General features: G+C 46.9%; 1 protein-coding gene across 1 annotated transcript in view; it reads left to right on the top strand.

Annotated features, from left to right (window-relative positions):
* The window catches only part of OXTR (oxytocin receptor), a 465,983-nt gene that overhangs the window by 166,682 nt on the left and 276,855 nt on the right, over positions 1 to 22,446 (top strand). The window lies entirely within an intron of this gene.

Genomic DNA, 22,446 nt, shown 5'->3' with positions numbered 1-22,446 from the left:
GCGTTCCCATGGGTTTCTGTCAGTGCTATTTCCATCAGGAAGAGCAAATGTGAGAGCAGCCCTCTAACAACCTCCCGCATGCTGGGACATGGTTTTTGGGATGGTGAGAAAGCTCCATTGGCAGGGAGGCACAGGGATCTGGTTCTGCAGTTCTGTTCCCATAGAAGTGATGAGGCTCTGTATCTGAATGCAGTTCTCCTGTCTGATGGGCTTTAAGCCTGTGTGCCACAGACTGCATCTGCAGCAACTGGGGCACTGTCTGGAGCCTGTGAGTTGCCTTTGTTTGTCAGCGCTGTGCTTGGTTTGTGCTGTACTGGAATAACTTTGGAAATCATAATAACAAAATCTGTATCTCATCGCTGTGTAACCTCACAAGCTACTGCTCCTTCCACACAGTCCTACAGGCAGGATAAACCTTCCTACCCTTGAACTTTGCATGTGCTGCACATTTCAGAATATAACTGTGGCAGAGAGATGCATGCACAGCCTTATCCCAGCTTTTCTGCAAGCACTGGGGGTGCTTGGCTCAGCATGAGGGAAGGAACTCTTCCAGGCTGACACCTGAGAGCAAAGCAGAAATATTAAAAAAAAATAACCGAGGCATAAATGTCTGCAATATTTTATAATGCTGTGTTGGTTTCTGGTTTCCACAAAACAAAGTGCAGGCGCCTACATCTGAGGCAGAGTGGACCTGGCTGCAGGGAAGGGAAGGGATGGGGCAGCAGGGATGGAGCCGGTGCAGGGAGGCAGTGTGTGTGTGGAGACGAGCAGCTGGCCATGGGGAGTTCTGAGGAGGACAGGGAAAAGAAAGGAACTTGTTTGGCCACTGCTGAACTTAGAGGTGCTTACGGACTTCCCTCGTTTACGTTTAGCTTTTCTATGACTGTTTGCTGTTGAATTTTTGAAGGGCTCTGACCAAGTTGCCATAGCAACTTCTGTACTGCAAACAACGCGTTTGGTGCCTGCGTGATGCAAACTCCTTCCTGACGAAACACGGGATGCCAGCTCTGTGCTCCCCACCTCGCTGCTCCATGTGCCCCCCGTGCCCTCGCTCACCTGGGGGCACAGGAGCTGCTGAGATGGCTCTGGGGGCTGCAGGGGTGTGGGGTGAGGGCTCTGCTCCCCACCTCCCCGCTTCTGGCTGTTGTTTCAGTCTTCTGCAGGAAGTCTGCTTTGGCTGTTAATTCTAAAGCGGAGAAAATGGATGAATGTTCCTTTTGAATTTATTTTTCTCAACTTTGGAAGGGAAGTGTTCATTTAATTTTAAAATGTGCCATTTGTGGAGGTTTCCCGGAATTTTTTGCGTGATCTTTAGAAATATTTTCCCCCTTATTTTCTTCAAATCACCACGTACATACATGGTATTGGTGTGCCAAAAGCACCTGCCCAAAGCATTAGTTAGCATTAGTCTAATGCCCAAAGCATTAGTTTGGATGAGTTGATCTGGAGCTTAATTAGAACACAACAAATGGCTGAATGCAGTCGGTGGATCTTTTGCTCTACTTTTATTCCCTATCGATAAACCCACCAAAGTATCTCGGGGATTGGGAGCACGGCGTACTCAACTATAAAAGCCCACCTGCTCTTACAGCACGGCTCTGATCCAAACAGAGAGCTCCAGTGCAGCTGCAGCCATCAGTGGCCCTTCCTCACATGTTAACAAGCACTGCATTGCTTCTTCATCACCATTGGGTGCGTGGAAGTGATGGTGTGCATTGCTGCTTAGCAGTCGCAATCTTGAGCTCCTGGCTGTGTCTGCTTACGTTGCCTGTTGGCAGAACTGACCCCAGGGCTGCAATCCACTGTTGTAGCTGATGGTCTGTTTGCATCCTCAGCTCTCCTCCATGTTGACTCTCTGCAGCAGCACAGGGACGTGGCTCTGCCCCACTTCTCAGGCAATTGAACTTACAGCTCATTGGTATTCCTGGTGAAGGCACTGGGAAATCTTCCATTCATCATGAGTTGTGCTGTTAATGAAATATCCATTTCCCAAATCAACTGCTCAAATTTCCCTTCCCTTGAATGACTCAATGTAGCTTTGGCAGTATTGCTGCCGAGTGCTAACAGCCACTGAGCACTAATGCACAGAGGAAGTGCTCTGAGCCCTAAAGATGAGTTTTCTTGCTAAAGCAAAACATGTGCTGGCCAGGAAAGCTCTCCTCCTGCAGCTCCGTTGTTGCTGATGGACACTCTGCATTTCCTCTCCTTCAGTACACGGTGCTCCATTCCAGACTCAAAGGGACATGGTCAGTGGGCACGGTGGGGGTGGGTTGATTGGGTTGATTTGATCTTGGTTATATTAGAGTCTTTTCCAGCTGAAATGATTCTGTGATTGTATGAAAAGAAGTGTCCAAGGAGAAGGGAACCAGGGGGGCTGTGCTGTGCTGGTGGGGCCGCCCCCAGGCTGCTTGTCCCAGCCCTTCCTGAGGAGGCAGGAGCCTGGAGGAAGCCGAGCTTCAGTTTATGCTGTAGCTGGAAGGGCTCCTTTCCACCTCATTGCCTGAATTCTTCCAGCCCAGGGCTGTATATCCCTGCCCGTTCCCTTGTGCTGTCATTAATCTTCCTCTCTCCACTTGTTTGTATTCTCTGCGTTCCTTTCTGCCTGCTATCTTCTGTCTTACCAAAGCCAAAGCCTCTTAGCTAGCAGTAAGCAGCATTTAACCACTCAAACAGTGTGAGCTCACTTCATTGACCCCACAAAGCCATTCTACTGGCATCGTGCTCACAGAACTCCAGGAAATAATATGTTATCATTTTGAGTTAGTGCTAAAATGCTATACTCTCAGGATTTTGTCTAAAACGTGAGGTTTTAAGCCAGCGTTCATCCTTTACAGAGGCAGCATCCTTGTTTGCTGGGTGGTCAGTTCAGCAGTGCTGCTCCTGCTCACTGCACACCTGGATGCAGAGCCATGGTGGGAGTGGTGCTGGGCTGGGGACCCTGCAGGAGCCAGGGCTGGGAATGGGTCTGTATGGGCCATGCTGGTGTGCCATGGGGCTGAGAAGGGAGCACGAAGCCTGGCGAAGAACTCCAGGAGAGATGCTGAGAGCAAAATTGGCTGAGCTGTTCACTGTGGGGGTGAATGGGACGGATGCCTGCAGGGAGGGCTGCTGAGTGCAAGGGGCAGAAAGGACAGAGTGCTGTGTGTGAGGGGACGTGAGGCAGAAGAAGGGAGGAGCTGCTGTGAAGTATGGTTCTGTCACAGTTCTGAGCAGCGTAAATATTTCTAAGGATATTAAAAAAAAGACATCGTGGTGTTGAGAAGGGAAAAAAGATATTTTCTTCCAGGAGGTCATATTCTAGAAATTAATAATTTACCGCCTGTGATTTATGCTGATAATTTCAATTTCTGTCTTCTTGATTATGAGGCCATGCAGGCTGCCGTGCGTGCGGTGCTGAGGGCGCTGTTATGTCTCTTCCAGAAGACAAAGTCCCGGCCCATACATCTCGTGATTCCAGTTTCAAATCCCATTATTCACCTCTGCCTCTGTTCTGCTGCGCCGTATTCGAGATACGTGCGAGCCATGCGTCCTGTGTGCCAGGAAGATGTTTCAGTTTGTTATCTTTATGAATGGCCGCATTATTTGTTTGGAGTGCACCAAATGCCAACAAGCACCCCTGCAAGCAGAAAGCAAAACCTCAAGCAAACAATGTGACACTAATCTGTTGTTTGTGCTAAAATACAGAAAGGAAATGACTGCTTGGCTGTCAGCAGCTCATAAAGGAAAGAAAGAAAAATGCCACCAAAGAGGAATAAGCTCCAGAAGAAAGTTCCATTATCAGTTTGTTTCATGCCTTGTAGCTCCAGCTGCAAACAATCCCTTCCATAAAGACACCCTGAAGATAAATGGCAGCGAGGTGCTGGTGGTGTCGGGGAGATAAAGCTGTGGGTCCCCTGTTCTGGGGGAGGGAGAGCTCTGCTTTATTTTCTTCCATCTCATCACCATCTTGGGGGAGAGAATGAATATGTATCTGTTATCTTGTCATTTTTGAGCCAAACATCTTAAAATACATTTTCTCTGAAATAACCTCAGGGATTTCAAGACCGGAATAAATTATTAGAGCAATTTGAGACTGGAGGCCCTCAATCTGCTTTAAACATGGGAAACACTGTTCCCAGTGTATGAGACTGGGATGTTTGCTTACCAACCGAGGCTAAAATAGCCAAAGAAACAAAAAGCAGCGTGACATGCAGTGCTGCTGTCTGAGCAGGTACGTGCTGAGACCTAAAGGGCGTATGGCAATGGGAGCATTTAGTGCCTCCTGGGGTGTTGAGCTGCAGATAATTACAGAGCCCTGTGTTGAAGCCACCTGCTTTGAGTGCTGCCCTGCTCCTTGCTGGTTGCTGGTGGGAGGCACTGGGCTTCAGCCTGCTTTGGCTTTGGCTGTGTTGGCTCCGTCCCACACCGCCATCACAGGAGGAATTGGTTCCTCAAATTGGGCGCTGTTTTAAAAACATCAGAACCCAAATCATGTCATCTTCTCAGCGAAACATTCACAGAGTGAATGTGGAGTCCTGGAGAGAAAAACGTTATTCCTGATTTTCACATAATGGAGCTGCAGCGTAGAAATGCTCTGCGCTGAGCAACTGGGGAAGTAGAACCCAAAATATAATGCAGGGTTTATTCACAGCGAATGTCAGCCTCCCATACCCACAACCAGAAAAAAAGCTTAATTTCTGTCATCATGAGGTTTGCACTGTGGATGTTTCTTGGCGCAGGGAATGGGCTCCAACAAGGACCCATCATGGCATCGGCTGGTAAAAGCTGAAAAAGCACTTTTCTTTGCTCCTCACGTTAGAGTTGGCTTTGTTGCTGTGTGCAGGAGCTGGGCTGTCAGCTCTGGAGGCTGCATTTGTTTGGGCCCTTGGAGGAGCTGGGGCAGAGCTGCAACATGCTGTGCTGGAGCTGCGGGCTGCTCAGTGCTGCTCCTGCTGCTCCCCCAGCCAGCACAGAGCACTGCCCTGCACCCCTGCTGCTCCCAGCCCTCTGAGCAGTGCAGGGCATTGGAAATCTTTGCTCCATCCCTCCAGACGGGTGTGGAAATTTGTCTCCGAGTTGAAGGCTATCTGAAATCGATATCATCATCAACTTCACCCGCGTTTACAAAGATAATATTTCCATAATGTTGTCGGACTTCAAACGGAAGAAGAAAAGCTTTGCAACAGAAAAAGTCATAAAAGGTATTGCAGCGAAGCAGCATTAAATTTCAGAAAACTTTTCTGAGACCATTAATTGAACTTTGTTACAAGATTTAAATGAGATATTGAAAATCAAACGCTGCGACCCAGTTTTAATTGCCTCCTCTCAGACACAGCATAATCTTAGAGCTGTAGTCCCTGTTCTGTATCTGTAAAGAAGGATTCGGATACCCCTGGAGAACTGGTGTCATCTGTTTGCTGCTTTGGAGACTGATGTAACATTGATGTAACATTTACAGTCACCTTGTGCATGGCTTTATTCCCCACCTGAGCCCGTCTGTGGCACTGCACTCAGGAGCAGCCAAACAGATGAGGATAGAACTGTCTGTACCTGGACAAAGCACAAGTTATATTAGGAGAATATCTAGAAGGAGTTTTTCCCATCCTCTTTACTTGTGTTCCGTTTCTTGTAGCTGTTACCCACCACTGCTGTAAACTCAAGAGTATTTCCATAATGATGACAGAGCTGCTCTAGGCTGACACCCATTGCCCTGAGCTGCCCTGGTGGGATGCCTGGACATGAAGCCAGGTTCTGCTCCCTGACTCGATGGCAGTGAGCTGTCTTTCAGAGGGGAGATGCATGGTTTGCCATTCCTCACTGCCTTCAGAGCGATGTCCCAGGCAGGAGAACAGGCGTTTCCCAGCGCTGAGCTGTGGATGCTCCCAGCACACGGTGCTGGTGCTGCAGCCTGGTGAGGGCACACAGTGCTGGGCGTGGGGCTCCCTGTGGTACTGCAGCAGGGAAAGCACAAAATGCATTCCCTCCATTGTTTTCCCAGTTTAAATTTTCATAGGCTGCTGAATATTTGATGAAAACAAACCAGACCTGACTGTGTTTCCTGTGCATATCAGTGCAGGGCTCGCTTTGGGGTCTAGAGGTTTCCTTTTGGTTGTACTTTTATTGTTTATTTGTAAATAAATGCACCTGCAGGATGCACTTACTCCTCTTTTCTAAGTGTTATAGAAGAAACTCCAGGAGTGAGAGCGTGTGCTTGGCGGCACAGAAGGCTTAATGCAGCCCGGTAGAAGTGAATTTCTGATGCAGCAACAATCCAGTAATAGCCATAATGTCTGGCTTAATGGACAAGTAAACAACTCTGCAGAAATTAAAATAATTCACTGTATTAATACTGCAGGTTGAGCAGTAAATAGGACACATATTCATGAAAAAGAGACCAATTTAAATCCAAAGGGTATTAACTCCATCCTTTCAAGAATCCGTACAGCTACTTATCTTTTGTAGCTGACAGCACCGGTTCAGTGAAAGGGATTTCTGCTCCACCGCGGCAGCAACAGGCGCAATTACCATCTGCTTTGTATTCCCAGCAGAAGAAGCCATGGCTTATTTTCTTCCCCCAGTCAGCAACGTGCCACCGCAGCCTCCATCGCAGCACTGAGCGGCGTCACCCAGCGCTGGCCTTGGGGACGTGAGGCCCAGCCATCATGCAGGAAGCGCCTCGGCTTGTGGGCCGCATCCCCCGTGTTTTGCACTGACTTTCTTGGTCTGTTATCTCTGCCTGAATCACATCCGTATGCAATGGGGACTTCTGGCCCAAAGTTGAGTGGATGCTTAAAGGCTGCAGCCAGATGAGAGCAAAAAAACGGACAGCTAAAGGCTGTGTGCATCGGAGATGGCAGATGCAGTGATGGCAGCAGAGGCAAAACATGGATAAATCTGACAGTTTGGAGAACTGTGGTATTTACACCTGGAGAATGTGTAAAGAGAGTGCCTGCGATGGTGCCCCCATGTCCTTAACTAATGGTTCCTCCCTTCCCTTCCTCCTTTCCTTTCCTTCCCTTCCTCCTTCCTTCCTTTTGGCTTTTATTTTTTGGGGGAGAATTCATTTATAGAAAACTGGCAAGCCTGAATCACAAAGTGCAGCTCTCCTTACTGTTGGATGAAAACAAGCTACACTGTACCGCACTCCTAAGAGAGAAGCTAGAATGTATTTATTGACACAGCATCAATGTAACGTAGTAATGTAACAGCAACGTAGCAAGATTCGGGATGGCTGGATACTCTGCTGCTTACAGGGTGGAACAGTGACACAACAGAGTGACTCCACAGAGCTGAGCAGTGCGTAGGGCAGCGCAGTGCTGCAGGTACAAGTGCTGGCTTTGCCTGGATCTGTAGTTTTAAGCCATAAACCTTCATTTCAGGTGAGCACATTGCCCAGTCCCTGCTGTGGGGGTCCGATGTGCATTCCCAGTCTTTAGTCCTGTTCTCTCGATGCATGACTTTGAATGTTTGGAGCAAACTGAAGACGTTAACGCCTCCCACTCTGAGGTTTCCATTCATTTGAGCCGATTGCCTGCAGCAGAATTTCCTCTTGCTCTCCTGTTTTCATTGCTGCTCCGTTTTTTCAGTTGAAGTTTTCAACAAATGCAAGATTATTGCAGCACTAATCTCAGAAGCAGGTATTGATCCAGCTCCTTGCTGCTATCCCTGTTATTTGACTGTGGTTTTGTACTGTTTACTGGAAACTTAAGTTTCCAAATATGAGAGAGAAAAGCAACTGAAATACATACAAACCCAACCTTTCCCTATTGCTGCCACAGAGCAGCAGGAATTATTAAATGAAAACACAATTTCAGAGGTGCAGTGCCTGTAACAAAATTCGTATTGTTTTGATAGAGGCGAGAGATGAGACTCCGTAGGTAAAACCAAGTTGAATTTCACACTATGGACACATTTGTTTTTCTTCTGAGTTTCATCTTGATGCAATTTACTCTATTTACAAAGAACAGCCCTGGGATGGAGAGTAGGACATGTCTCTGCATTGTGCTTCACTCCAGATGGAGCACTTGACTCGCTGCCTTAACTTTGCCATGCTGTAGTACTGCTTTTCTTCGTATTCACGTATTTATTGACTTGCTTTATGTGAATCAGCCTAAACCTTTGCTACTCCTTCTAAATCTTGGAGTGACCAAACTAATCTACCCTAACATCTTGTACTGTGAAACTGCACTCGATGCATGAAGGATGGTGGGCTTATCAGTGACTGTGCTCTACCTGTTTCACCCTGTACCAAAACCAGAGGAAATACAGTTGTTTTACAGATGTTTAATGGCCTCTAGGTTTTTACTACACTGAATGCAATGAAAAAAATCAATGGGAACCATAGCAGAAATGCTGAGTCACAACCTGAAGCAGTGATGGAGCAACTGGTGGAAGGCAGGGCCAGCCCAGGGGAGCTCAGGTGCATGCAATATCTGAGTGATGGAAGGGATGGAGCCAGGATCCACCCCTTCCCAGACCTCATTTAAGGGCTGGCAGTGGAGGTGAGGGTGTCTTGCAAGAGATCTCTGTGTACCTGAGGACTTCCAAAGGTGGGCTGTTTCTCTCTTTTGTTTCTGTGTCCACAGCTGCTGCATTTGACCATTCTCATTTGTTGCAGCTTGGGACTTTTCAGCTTCACTACCATTGCTGCTTTTTCCATGTTACAGACTTATAGGAGCTTTCATGTATGCTGGCAGAACTGCTTGGTGTTCATAGTCCAACAGGTATATGCACGGACACAAAGCCAACACCACGTGCAGAACTGGAGCTTCACCGTCAGTTTTACCACTTATTTGCCTTATTTTTCTGGTCAAGTAGTTGTTGGTTTACTAATCTCTCTTCATTAATTATCAATGTTGTCATGGTTTTGGCTCCTGGGTATTAAAGAGTGAGATGCCCAAAGAGCAGCCACAACAGTTGAAGATAGCAGTGGTTTACTTTGTAGGCACAATGTGATCAAAAACACTTGTCTTTGCCCATGATGAATAATAGATCATGGCTATTATGATTCCTAGGTTTTAGTTTAAAGCAATCTGTTGAAAGGCCAACTGCACAAAAAGAAAATTATAACAGCTTTTGTTGAATTGGAAACAGAATTTCTGTGCTTTCTTAGAAATTAAAAAAATGCAGCTGTGTAAAAGCTCAGCCTCGTGTAATAACACATATTGGCTTCGTTGGATATGGAGAACTTAGGGGTGAAATTACACCATCAGTCTTACAGTTGCACAGGATAAGAGCATCCTGTGCACCACAAGAGGTGGCCCAGCTGGCGGTGCAGAGTTGCACGCAGTGTTTCCCAGTGGTGCTCCTGAGGGCAGGGATGGGGGAAGCAGTTCTGGGTGCTCCTTGGAAGAGCAGGGCCCACATATCTCACCTCCAGCTCCACAACTTATTTTGCTTCAGTGTCGTTAATTCTGCAGCATCTGGGTTTTCTCCATCATGGAATGTGAGTAGAATGCCGACGTCAGACCTTTTCTGAATAGAAATAGAGAACCCAAAACAAATGCATTAATGTGTAGCTCCAACCTGGGGGCATTCATAACTTTTTCTCTCTGTAGCTCAATGCTGCTCAGCACATTATTCATAATGAAAATGGGTGTAATAGCAGAAATAACTTGTACTAATGGCACTCGGGAGGAAAATTGGGAAGGTTGCCTTCTGCTGAGCGGGTGAGCGAGCAGAAAATCAGCTTGACCAAACCAGGGCAGGGGCTGCAGGTTTTTGCTCGAGTGGAACTTTATTTTATTTTGTGTGTAAGTCTTCTCAGGCCGTTGGTCAAGGTGTTTCCATGGCAACTGGAGTAACTGTGCTTTGGTGGTGGGGAGCGGGGGGCTCACGGCAGGCGGTGGGTGGGGGTGGGTGCTCTGGGGGTAAGCAGAGAGGGATGGGGTTCCTCATCTGTGGCACTCATCTGCCCTGTGTAGATTTTAAATCAGAAAGCAGCTCATCCATGGGTGTCACATCAGTGCCAGTGAGGTGTGAGGTGCTCTGTTGGTGTGAGGCATCGCTGTAGCTGTGGTAGACAGAAGAAAGCCAATTTCCTTTCTTTCTTGAGGAGATCAATATTCCACAGCAGGGAAAGATTTCTGTTCCTGGCTATAGTTTTATAAACAACGTCCCATTACACCTATTATCATAACAACCCTTTTTATCTCCTCTGTCAATATTTGTCTCCATCACGCAACGCATTTCTTTAAAAAGAGAAATCCATCATTGTGGCAAAAGGGGAAAATAAAACACACGCATCAGCAGCCCACCTGGTAACTTGTACTTCAGTCTTGAGGCCATGAGGAGTTTTTAGGCACTCTTGTCTAAAACCAGTAGGTTGTGTTTGAATTATGGATTGGAAATGGCCAAGGAGTTTGGTTCTTCCCGCGGCTCTTGGCTGTGGCCCAGTGCTGCAGTGATGGGTGGCACGGCACGGGGATCCTCTGGGCTCCAGCAGCCCCACTCAGTGATAAAGCAGCGCTCGCATGGTGGGCTCTTGATGTGTTAGATCTGTTGAAATTATGCTAGAAACTGTAATGGGAAAGGTGCTTCTGCAGCAAGGGAACAAGAGCAGGCTTTGCACAGGCTGGCATCTCTCGTGCTCTGCTCTTGGAGGTGGTGCAGGAGGGGTGGTGTCACTGGAAGCTTTACTCCAGCGTCTTCGTGGCACTGCTAAGGCTGAGCAGCACTTGGTTCTGGCACACTGCTGGTTTGAGTTCTGTCAAATACCTGACGGCGTAAAAACATCGGGTGTCAGCTTAAGGGAGAATGTGTTACTGTTCATCAATATAGCAATTATTTTAACCATTTCTGCTGAGAAAAATACATGAGGCATTTCAGATGTATATAATTTCCATTCTAATTCATCTTGAGCTCTATGGCAAAAGTATGCGGTGTGTTTTTATTCCACTTTGACATTGCACACACACTTCTGTGCTGCAGACTGCGTTGATAACCAAGCCTACCAAATTGCATATAATGTGTGTAACACCCAGTAATTATAGATCTTAAATTGTATGACAGGCATCAGGAATAGAAATGTTACTTCTTCCTCGCTTAAATATGCAGAGGACAGCATGCCCAGAACAGGGTGAGTACCTTTAGTTGGCTCTGTGCTCATTTTGTTTGACAGAAAACAGTCTCAGGATTGGAATTATTACTAAGAACTGCTTTGATGTAAACCAGTAAGTCCATTATTCAATAGACTGATACAGAAAATACAGAGTAAGTTACCTGTATGTTATTTTTGTTTGCTTGTGGGCGAGGGAAGTATTTTGGTGGACTTAGAACATGAAACCTGCAGCCATCCAGGCCCATTGATCTGCTGAGCGTCATGAGCATAAAGGGGGAAGGTCTGGGATAGAATAGGATGGGATGGGATAGAGTGGAGTAGCGTGGGATGGAGCAGAATAGCACTGAGTGCTGCTGCACTGTGCCATGCGGCCTGGCAGCACGTGTCCAGGCACAGCAGGAGGGAAGAGGAAAATGAAATGCAATGGGGAAAATGTCTTCAAAGCAGCTCCCATCCGTTGGTGCACAGCCTGTCAGATGCAACATAGAGGCAAATCACGTCGTTTTCAAAAGGTTAACACCTTGGCAGAGCTAATTGCTGTTCTTCCTCTAAATTTGCAGTTTAATTTCTAATTTTTGACTTCGCTTCTTACCCTTCAGTTAAATAGATATTAATAAAACAAATATTTATGCCAGGAGAGCATAATAGCATAAACACTTAAGGAAAGCGAAGCAAACAAAACATAATAGCTTCAATATTTAAGGACTGTGGAGTAAACAGAAGGAAAAAAAAACAGGCAGATGAAGGAAACTTCCTCAAAAACCTGGTCAGGAAAGCACCATATCAAAAAACCTTAACCATTAATCAGGGAGTTCAGTGATATTTGTGTATCAAACTTTTCCTTCCCGCGTTGGGGTTCTTTGAGCCCACTTCTGCCTTTCCCTCAGTCTTCGTTTTCTTCCTTTCTATGTACAGAATGGATTCTGAAACTTCTGCATTGTCCCTAGGAACAGTTCCATATCTGTGTATCTTTTCAAAGTATTCTGCATCCAGTATTGCTGATCTGCATCCATTGTACAGCTGATACGTAAGCAGGTATTTGTTACAACAGCGGTTATATTGTCATCCTCCATCCGGTGCAAAAATGGGCTTCTGTTACCAAATTCCCCTGGCTGGAAATATCCATTGACACAGCTGGCACACGAGGCGGATGTTAGCATCAGAAGGATGCTGTGTGGGCAGCAGCTGAAGCACGGGAGCACAGAACAAGTTTAATTGAGCTGGTGCTCCCATGGGATGGAGCGCAGCTCCAGGAGCTGTGCAGTGAATGACAGAGCCGTGTGTATAGTTCTGTAGCAGGGGATAGGCATGATTTTATGACAGTATCACAGGTTCTGTCCTTAAAGGTGTGATGGCATTATTTCCGAGTTGCCCTCAGGGCAGACCAGCCTGTATGAAGAGGACACGTGTCTGTGTGTGTCTGTAGCAATCAGAATTTCAGCTGCTGGGTGGAATTCAGTGTGTGTTGCAGAGCAGCTTTCCTTCTCCTCTCAGCACTTACTGCTTTGTAATGCTCCTGGTGGGTGACTGCTTGGGCCAGGCAAAGGTGTGGGTTTGTGCAGTCCTATGATGAGGCTGGACTGATTGGCTTAAGAATCTTCTTAATGTTCAGGGAAAATAAATGTTTTTTGCATTTCTTTTCTTTGCAGTCTCTCGGGGCCATGAAGGTTCTTTATCAGACTTAGGAGGTTTACTTGTTTTATTTCATGAATTGTTTTGGGCTAGAATGCAGCACTCTGTCCTTTCCTGCACTGGCATTTGAACTCTGCGCTGTGTGAGGAAACATGGGAGAGGTACAGCATCTGAAGTCTGTGCCCATCCACATACATACATGTGCGCTTACACTCACACAGACACGTACACTGTACGTACCTTCTAAGAGAAGCAGGCTCGGCTGGGGCCGCACGGATCTGTGCAGGCTCAGAGCAGAGCCTGGTGCGCCATGCTGCCTGCCTCCCCCACCGCCTGGTGCCTCGGTACATCGCACGCATCCTTGCCCTCTAGTGTCTACAAGTCGTACATCACCCTTGATTATTCTGAGCGAAGATTTATTACTTTTTTTTTAAAGTGAAAAGCATCAGCGATTCTGGATTATTTCATTATTCGCTGTTTCTTGAAGGTTTCAGATGAGAGATGCACTACACTGAGCAACTTCTCAGAAGTTCTTTCTGCTTGTTCCTCCATTACCTTGAGTTCTGCTTTCTCAACCTCTCAGGGTTCACCTGTTGGGTTCTGTGACTCCCAGCAAACAATGCTAATGAGTGACTCTGCACAGGGATGCCGGGTCTCTAGAGGCAGGGGATGCTGATGATGACATCTAAACCCTGAAAAAATGCGAAGACTTTGAGCTGAAGTCCTCAGTCCTTTTCTTACAAACTGTGCTGTGAGTGTGATGGGCTGTAGGTAGAGGTGGGAGGTTCTGTTAGCTGATCAGCTCCTTACATTTCCCAGTCCTCTCACCTTTAACAAGGCAGTGTAATGCATCAGGTGTCTGGAAGTTGTGGTGCAGAGCTGCGTGAGCCCAACGCCCCATACACACATTCCTTGTCATTCACGTGTTCCTCCTTTTCCTTGTCAATCCTATAAAGATACATACATATTTGCTGTAGTTTTGAATCATGTTTTCTTGAAGGCACATCACCATTTGCTTACTGAGTCAGCAGACTCTGTCTTCCAGCATCCACACAAGAGATGAAACTGAGAAGTATTTTTAGGACAGGGAAAGCTTCTGCAGTAGCAATTAGCATGTTGGGACAAACGTCACTAAATAAGCAGGGAAGCAGACGTAGGTAAGACCAGTTCACTTGTAGGAAATGCATTTTGTGCTTTGCACAGCCACTGCTCGGCTGCAGTCACTACAAGAAGTGATGCATGCAGTGACTGACTGGCAGCAGCCAGTGGCACAGTGGGGTCCCCTCTAATCAGGGTGGTGTTGGCCTGTGTGGCACTCAGGTAACTTCCTCTATTCCCTACAGCCACTCCTGTTCTTTTCCTTCCTTGTAGCTCCTTTTAGTCTTCCCACATCAATAATGCATTAAGCTCATTTATGGCTGAGGTGCACTTCTCCAGCTATTGGTGACACTGGCTGCTTGTTCTCACAGTGATGGGCACCTGAAGCAGCCTGGAAGCACCAAGCAGAAGGCATGAAGAGGCCAGAAGTACCCCTGCTCTTTCACAAAGCCCTGCTGCCTGGCTTTTAACATCCAGTAATCTCTAACTGTTCTCCAGCCTTTTTTTTTCTGGTGGCACAGAAAGGCATCTGCTGTATCATTTATCTGTTCTGAGGCCACATGTGAGAGAGCAGATACAGGATTATAGCAGCAGAAAAGTTAGTGCAAGCCTCTCTCAGGATTTCATAAGTAGGAGGTGGTCATTTTTATAAGTTAAAAAGCAATAGATTGAGATATACATCCAGCACAGATTAACTAAATTTCTTCCTTGGAGGCGCTCATTGAAATGTATGCAGTGTTCACTCACTCTTGCATGAGATGTTGCACAGAACTTTCAACAGTACAATAAAAGCCTGTGGTGTGGAGAAAGAGCTGCAGTCCTTTGCTGGATCTAATACAAATCTTTGGCTGGGACAAAAGCCTGTGACAAGACCAGATGGAGCCAGTGCTTGCAAGTTATTTCACAAAGACATTTGGTTACTGCAGTCAGGGCGATCCAAGTTACTGTGCATACCAAAACCTTCCTGGTATCTCATCTGGGACAACTGTGGGAAATTAAAAGGCCACACAAAATTGAGTAATTCTTACAGAGCCCCTGGCAAGGTGGGGCAGGGTCTGTGTGCAGCTCAGGCGAGGGCCATTATTTTGCCAGGAATGCTTCATCCCGGGGACAATAATTTATGTGTCATAGAAAATTGTCCCAAGCCAATCACATTTAAAACACAATTATTGCCTAACAGACCTTAAACAAAAGGCCGATTCATGTGCCATGGCCTAATCATCATGCTTTAGCACTAATTGCAAGATTACCAGCCCCAAGTGTCAGGTGATCCTCATTTACACCCCCTTTGGGTACTGCTGGCATGCAGGGCTCTGGGAGACACTGATTTGATGGCCCTTCCCATGCACTGCACATCATCTGTTACCAGCACTGTTGGGCTTCACAGAAGTCAAATCAGTGTTGAGATTTATCCCTTCCAAGACCTCAAAGCTGGGAGGAACACGTGGAAGGCCCCGTCCCTGTCCTTGCCCAGGGAACAGAGCACGTCAGCCTGGGGCTGGGTCATGGCAGGCAGGGCCTGCTGAGATGAAGCAGATGACACTTAGTGATGGATGGAGTAAGAAGATTAGGTTAACTAAAGATTTTCATAGCAGCTAATGGGTTCAGAAAAATAGCTAAAGCTTCTCAAATACATTTTGCACAGACCATTAGGCTGCCAAGAAAACCCATTTGCTCGCTGAATAGCATCAATAGTCCACATGTTATTCACATTGTATAAGTTCTATGAGATGAATTACATATAAAATTAATTGCACTTCTGAAGAAGTAACTGGCACAAGAAGTCAGGTTTTGGTTAAGTTATTTCAATAAGGTACTTCTCCTGTGTTTGTAAATGAAAGACAACAGACAATAAATGAAAGACAACAGACAAATACATTTTGTACTAAGTGAAATAACCTTTATAAAGAGCTCACCTCTACTAAAAGCAGCCTGCCTCTTCTCTGCAACGCACTTACGAAGCACCGTCCTTAGGCCAGCTTTCTGCTTTGCATCCCAGTGGCAGGATGGAAAGCTCCTGCTGGAGCTTGGGGACTGTGACAAGGGAAGGCTCTTCTGTTTGCCTTCTGTCCTTTCTCCTGTTTGGTTTTACTCTATTAATAGGAGTCAGTTGGTAAGCTTCCTCGAGATCCTGCTATCTTAAAACTTCATGAACAAACAAAAACGTTAACACTGAGTCACTTATTTATGGGCAAAACGCGCGTTTGTGCTTTTCCATATGGTGCTACAGTGCATAAATTCATCCCTCACTAAGCACTGCCCACATGTACCCTAAAGGGTTTATTTTTTCCTCTTTGACTAACACAACGTTCGACAGCTTGAGTCAACCTGTAAAAAACGTATAAAGAAAGTCACAGCCTCAATAAAACATGCTTTGATGAAGGCTGCTGGTTTAAATTACTGCTGGTTAATTTGAGGCAGATATGGCAAGTCGGTTTACTGCTAGCCAGAGGAGCTTTAGGACTATGCTGCCTGGAGCTGCTCATGGCCTGCCCAGTGCTTAGGCTGGGCATGCTGCAGGATGATACCGGCTGCAAGACACTCCTGGTTGTAGGATGCTGCTGACAGTAGGAGCACATTGATGTCAGGTTGTTCCTCCGGTGATCCTTTGGACTCAAAGAGACTCACAGGGGGTAGTACAGATGATTCAGAGGCGCCAGAAGGGGTAGGTCTGCCCTCCACAGCAAGATACAGGCCATGTTTCTGTCCTGGGTCAACACTTCAGCTTGCACTGGGGCATGTCTTAGCCATTTCCCATACCCTCTGGCCTGATATCTGAGGCTGCATAACTGTATTAGGTACTAAGAGGGGGTGAGGGAGATGGAAAATCCATAGGGGCATGATTAAGGTCCCCTTAGCAATGAAAACCAGCGTTGTACATGGCCTGCAGACATCATGATCCTATCATTGGGTCGACTACTGATCCCCCAGCCTCCCAAGGTGCACGTAGGCTGCACCACTTTGGTCCTACTTGCACCTTCCAAGGCCATTCTATTTTATGGGTACTGGATTCTAGGTTTTCAGGAGCAGGTTATTTTCATTGCCAATTTGTGGTCTTACCCAATTATTGGTGCCTGTAATGTGGTCTGCAGCATCTTCAGGGCACTGGGTCTGCCATCTCTGGGCCTTCCATTCAGGTCCTGCAGGGTCTCATGAAGTCTTTTTGTCCACCCCTGCAGGGACTGAAAGTCTGTCTTCAGGGCAGCCTTAAGAGCAACATTATAGCATCCAATAAACAGCCTTCTGTAGCTCTTCTTTCAATGGTGGTGAGGACAGAGCACTCCTCTGGCTGAGGGGGGCAACCCATTGTGCCCCTGTTTGTGCTTGGGCCACCCTGCCTTAGGAAAGTGAATCAGATCTTGCACCCACCCCTGAAACGGCAAGGTGGTCTTAACTATGACTTCAGATGTTTGAGTTATTGGCTCCACCACCTGAAATGTGGAGTAGGCAGCCAATAACCATTTTTCATTGATTGCTTTTGGAACACCTGTATGGGTCCTGACTGAGTGGTCCGTGGTGCAACACCTGGATATCATGCTCTGCCTCCTCCAGATCAGCCCCCAACTACGCAGCTTGTCGGATGATGGCCTCAGAGGCCACTAAAGGGTTCAGTAAGGACACCAGTGTGCCATACTGGTGGGGAGGGTCTTGTTGTAGCACGAGATCCCTCATTTCTGCCAAGAGCTTTAGCAGGTCAGAACTCTCTAATGCATCACCATAAATAGCCTTCTTCATTCCTAGTTCTCTGGTATAGTTTTGGAGTTCTTCCACTGAGGTCCAGAAGCCAGTATTGAGCAGTATGTCACTGTTGTTCAGCCAGGTAATTCTACACGCCACCATTATCCACTGATTTAGAGAATGGTTCTCATCACTGTGTATTACCACTGCCTCTGAGGGCTGGATGTGTGGTAACAGATGCAAGTTTGGAAATCTCAAGCCCTTTAACTACCACACTTTCAACCCCTACATCCCATGATCTCAAACATCATGCTGGCATGCTCTCCTGGGGTTGTTTAAGTTGTTGCAACAAATCCATAAGTTCAGCAGCTGTGTATGGGATGCTGTTACATGCGGTGCAGTGTGGGCACTGCACCACTCTTCGGGTGCCAACCCTGCTGGTCTACCCTGGATTTCCTTGGTCTTTTGAGTTATTATTGGTCTTAATTCTAGAGGATCTGAGGTTCCCAGATCTTCTAGTTGGGGATCTGAGGTTCCCAGATCTTCTAGTTGGATTTTAGTCTGTCTGGCCTTTTTGTTCCTGAATTCAACCAGGATCCTGATGATCCAAGTACTTTTTCCCTTCTAATGGTATGGGTTTTAATTTCAAAGGAGAAGTTCCATTTGAAGGAGAGGCAGTTCACCCTGTCAAAGATGTAATTTGATTTTTCAGTTGTCTAAATGGGCTTTTAAAAGCTCATCTTCATCTTTTAATTCTTCCTCAGAGGAATGAGATGAGTTAATAGCAGCAGCAGCCGTGCCATAGCAGATGCTGCTATTACTCTTCCCTTACTTGTCAAAATATTTTGTCCTAATTTATTAAAAAAATTCAGCCATTTATGAAGGGGATTTAATAATGGGACCATTGTCCCTGACAGGTCCCCATTCTTCAATAATTCATGCAGAACTTAGCCATATGGAACCTAGGAACCCCACAGTTTCCCCCAGGAGTTCCTCTTCAGGTGTATTAGTGGTCCCAGTGACCATCCAATACACCAGTTTTTTTAAGATAATCCATCCTAAACAAAGCTGGCTGGCTCATCAAATATAATGCAATAATGTGATGGAAAGTACAACATAACAGTGGGGTGGCAAAGTGTTTGGCTATAGCAAGGGAAGACAAACCCAAATACAACAACTGCAGAAATGAAGGAAAAGAGCTGCTTACCTTTGAAAGGCTTCAGATAAGCAGGAATCCTCCTCAAAATACCCTTGCTTCCACTGCCAACCCTTAAATGAGATCCGGCAAGGGGTGGATCCTGGCCCCACCTCCTCATCACTCAGTACATTGCATGCACCTGAGCTCCCCTGGGCTGCCCCTGCCCTCCACCAGGTGCTCCATCAGTGGAACAAGCCCTGCCTCAGCATTTCTGCTACAGATGCTCCTGGCTGTAGGATGCTGAGTGTCTGATGTCCAAAGAGCAGCTCAGTTCTTTTTATCTTGATCCTTACAAATCTGAAGCTCTTAAGAAACACATGGGCCAATGCCATTATTTTAATGTCGAAGTCATACAAATATAGTTTTCTTTTTTGCTTAGTCCCTGAGATTAAGGAAGATTTTTACCCTTTGGAGTGGTAAAAGCACCAGCAAGGATTAAAAGCAGCCAGCTTAGCAGCAGCCTTGTTGTGTTTCCACCAGCAGGGACTGAGCCCGGCTCTTTGGAGCTGAAGCCCTGAGCGCTTGCCCAAATTAAAACCTAGAGCCTGACAGTGTGGTTGCAGAAACCCAACTGGTCCCCGCCACCCATGGCAGTGGGGGCTCCCACCACAGGCCTCTCCATCACATCAGCACTGTGCCCTCCCCAAATTCCCACATGACAGAGCTCCAGTGCTGGCCCAAGATAAATGATCTGTACGAGTAAAAATCCTGCTGGCTCTAAGTAAACATTTACCATTTCAGCTTTAAATAATGCCAGGTTAAGATCACAGCCATTAATATTCACACTGAGATTTTTCTGTCTGCAAGCTGGCTGTGCTCCTGCTGTCACCGAGCCCTGGGTCTGCCTGGACACCCCAGCATGGGGCTGCCTGGCCAGCAGCAGCCGAAGGGCATGAGATGCTCTCCCTTCACTTCTTTCTTTTGTTGTTGTAACAACCCTTACCTACACAGCCAGGGCTCAGATACGCCTTGTAATTCATGCACTTTTATCTCTTCCCCTATTTTTGTGCAGTTTGCCTGGGGCAGAGCCCTCGGCTGCAGTGCCATGGATTCCAGGGTCAGGCACAGCACTGCCAAGCTGTCCTGTGATGCAGAGCTACTGGCCAGGGCGAGTTTCATGGGCACAGCTGGGGTTCTGTGGGTTGAGCAGAACAGCTTGCTGCCACCCACTGCCCTGGGATCCAGCCGTGTTTGTTAGGGCAGCACTCCACCACATGAAAACCTTGGCTTAAAAACCATTCTTCTCCTCTCACTGAATAAAGCTAAGATCTGATTCAGCCAAAAAATGCAAGACATCGGGCATGAGCATCCTGGACTCAGCCCCCTGGGTGCCTGCCTCGGTGTGCACATCTTCATTGGCCCAGTATGGAAATGAGAATGGTTCACAAATACCCACCAGAGCAGTGACTTTGTGAGGAATGTCAAGCGCTTTCTTCATATCCCTGTGAAGAAATGGCTATTTCTCTATTTCATTCTATTGCTTTACAGTACTCAGGGCCTACCAGACGTGACGTGTGCAGGCAGCAGTGTCCACAGGTTACCACCCTTTTCTGCCACCATCTGCTCACTGACATCTAACTGTGCTCAGTGCACTGCTTGCAATTCTTCAGACCAAAAGCCATGAGTGTTTTTTTACACGCATCACACCCACATCAGGGGTTTAAAATTGCTTGCAGGAACTTACACTTGCAGGTGTGAAACACAGAGCAGAGGAATGGCCTGGGATGCTGCTGCCCAATCCCTTCCTAACTGCCCACACACCTCCATCACAGCACTCCAAACCCAAACCTGCCTCTTGGGAGCATCACTGTGCTGGCAGCACTGCTGTGGGATCCCAGCATGCAGAGCAGCAGGGAGGCAGCGCCGCTCCCCCCGCCCTCACGCAGCATTAATAGTATTAATTGCACATCTAGCACAAAGAGCAATTATCAAAACATTCTGCTAAGCATCTTATCCAATAGACTGTTTACTGGAAAACACTCAACTGTATCAAAGCCTTTACAGAGAGCTCTTAGAAATTAATAAAAACGTTTGATTAGCACTTTCATGGATGCACAGATTCTGTATATGGCTGTATTATGGTGCATTTAATTATATATAAAGGCAATTAATGTCACAAATGAAAACTAAGCTCTGACTCAGCCTAAATAATTGTCATTATCCATCACATAGCATGTCCAGAAAGCTTAACTGCGCAATAATATTTATGAACAATAAACATGGCATTAACTCACTCATAGAATTTGGACAAGATTCAGCCTCTGTAATAAATGGCATAAAAAACCCCCAAAAAACAACACTCTGTTCCCTCAGGACTTTGTTAGTGGGTCTTTTTCCTGGTGTGTACCACAACATTAGTGAGGAACACTACTCTCATGTGCTCGGATGGGTACCACCATGTTGCAGCTCACATGCATGTGCACATGGTCCCTTCTTGCTCTGCATGCATGCTCCTCCAGCGTCTGTCTGTCTGTACCTGTGCTGCACTATCCTGCTGTACGTCTCGCCATGCCCACAGGCACAAGATCATGGCTTCTGTGAAGGAAACTCCACCAGCTCTTCTTGTCTAAACAAAGTCCTTCCTCCTCATGAAACTGCATGTTGCCATCAGCTGTCACGTGCATGACACCGCCTGTGCCAGCAGCAGATGGGGACAGCAAGGCACACCACTGCACCCATGTGTAGGACTGCTAGAGATGCTCTGAAAACAAAGGTAACGCTGCAGTGCTGCAAAGCACAGCCATTTGTAAAATACAGGTTTCAAATGGAGGTAAGGACTCGGTTTTGGTTTGAAAACGTGCAGTATGGAAAAGCAGACACTCTGCAGCTTCACACCTTCACTGTGGCAGAGCCCCAGAGCTCTGCTCTCACCTCTGTGACTCCCTCCAGAGGTTGGATAGTGAGAGGGAGAGGTGGCCCAGAAGCCAGCTAACGCACCCACATTTTAGAACACCAACATTCATGCATAAATGCTTGTTTTTCTATTTGCGTGTGCGACACAGTTACCTCTAGATGCAGATTCACGCATACATATGAGGCTATTCGTGTCCTTCACCAATACATGTGGTACAGTAGAGGTGCATGAGGACAGGTCTGCACGTGGAGGTTGTGCTGCAGGGAGCAGAGTCCACAGGGCCTGACTGCACCACAGGGCTGCAACAGAAGGTGCTGAGTAGTAGGGAGCAAAGCCAGCACAGCAGGACTCTGACACGGGGAAACATGGCAGGCTGGTATTGCCTCCTTGGTTTACTGGAAAGCTATCTGTGCCAGATATTTGGGACTGACTCTGTGTTAACCCAGGTTTGGGGTTCTGCTGGATCTAATGGAACACGAACTGGGAGAATGAAAAACAGAACCACCTTCAATGCACAGCACCCCAGTCCCGCATCATCCATTCCTCTATCTCCTCCTCATCCCCTCCTTTCAAAAAAAGGAAGAAACCAACAGAGCAATTTTTGTCCAGTCAGAAAAAAAAATAAAGGGTCTTACTAGGAGTCTTAGTGTTTGGTGGCTGCACACTTACCGCAGCCTGACGCTGGCTCTGCCCTTGTGTTTATGCTCTGTGCAGAGAAAACAGATAACACTGCAGAGCCACTCTGTTTTCGTTATTTGTTGGGCTGATTATTCATTTCTTGCTAACAAAGCCTTTACTTGGATGTCATCTTTTGTCTGCTGCAGTTAATGGCTGTATCTGTGAATATTAGCACAGCCGTGGAAGGCTGAGCAGCAGCCCCGGGCCCCAGGGCTGCCCTGCAGTCAGTCCAGCTCTGTCACTGAGGTCTTCATCACCATGCACTGGGGC

Source organism: Tympanuchus pallidicinctus, unplaced genomic scaffold (genome assembly GCF_026119805.1).
Source record: "Tympanuchus pallidicinctus isolate F22 unplaced genomic scaffold, pur_lepc_1.0 scaffold17, whole genome shotgun sequence".
NCBI lineage: Eukaryota > Metazoa > Chordata > Aves > Galliformes > Phasianidae > Tympanuchus > Tympanuchus pallidicinctus.
The sequence above is the reverse complement of the archived record's forward strand: the minus strand, read 5'-3'. Positions and strand labels throughout refer to the sequence as shown.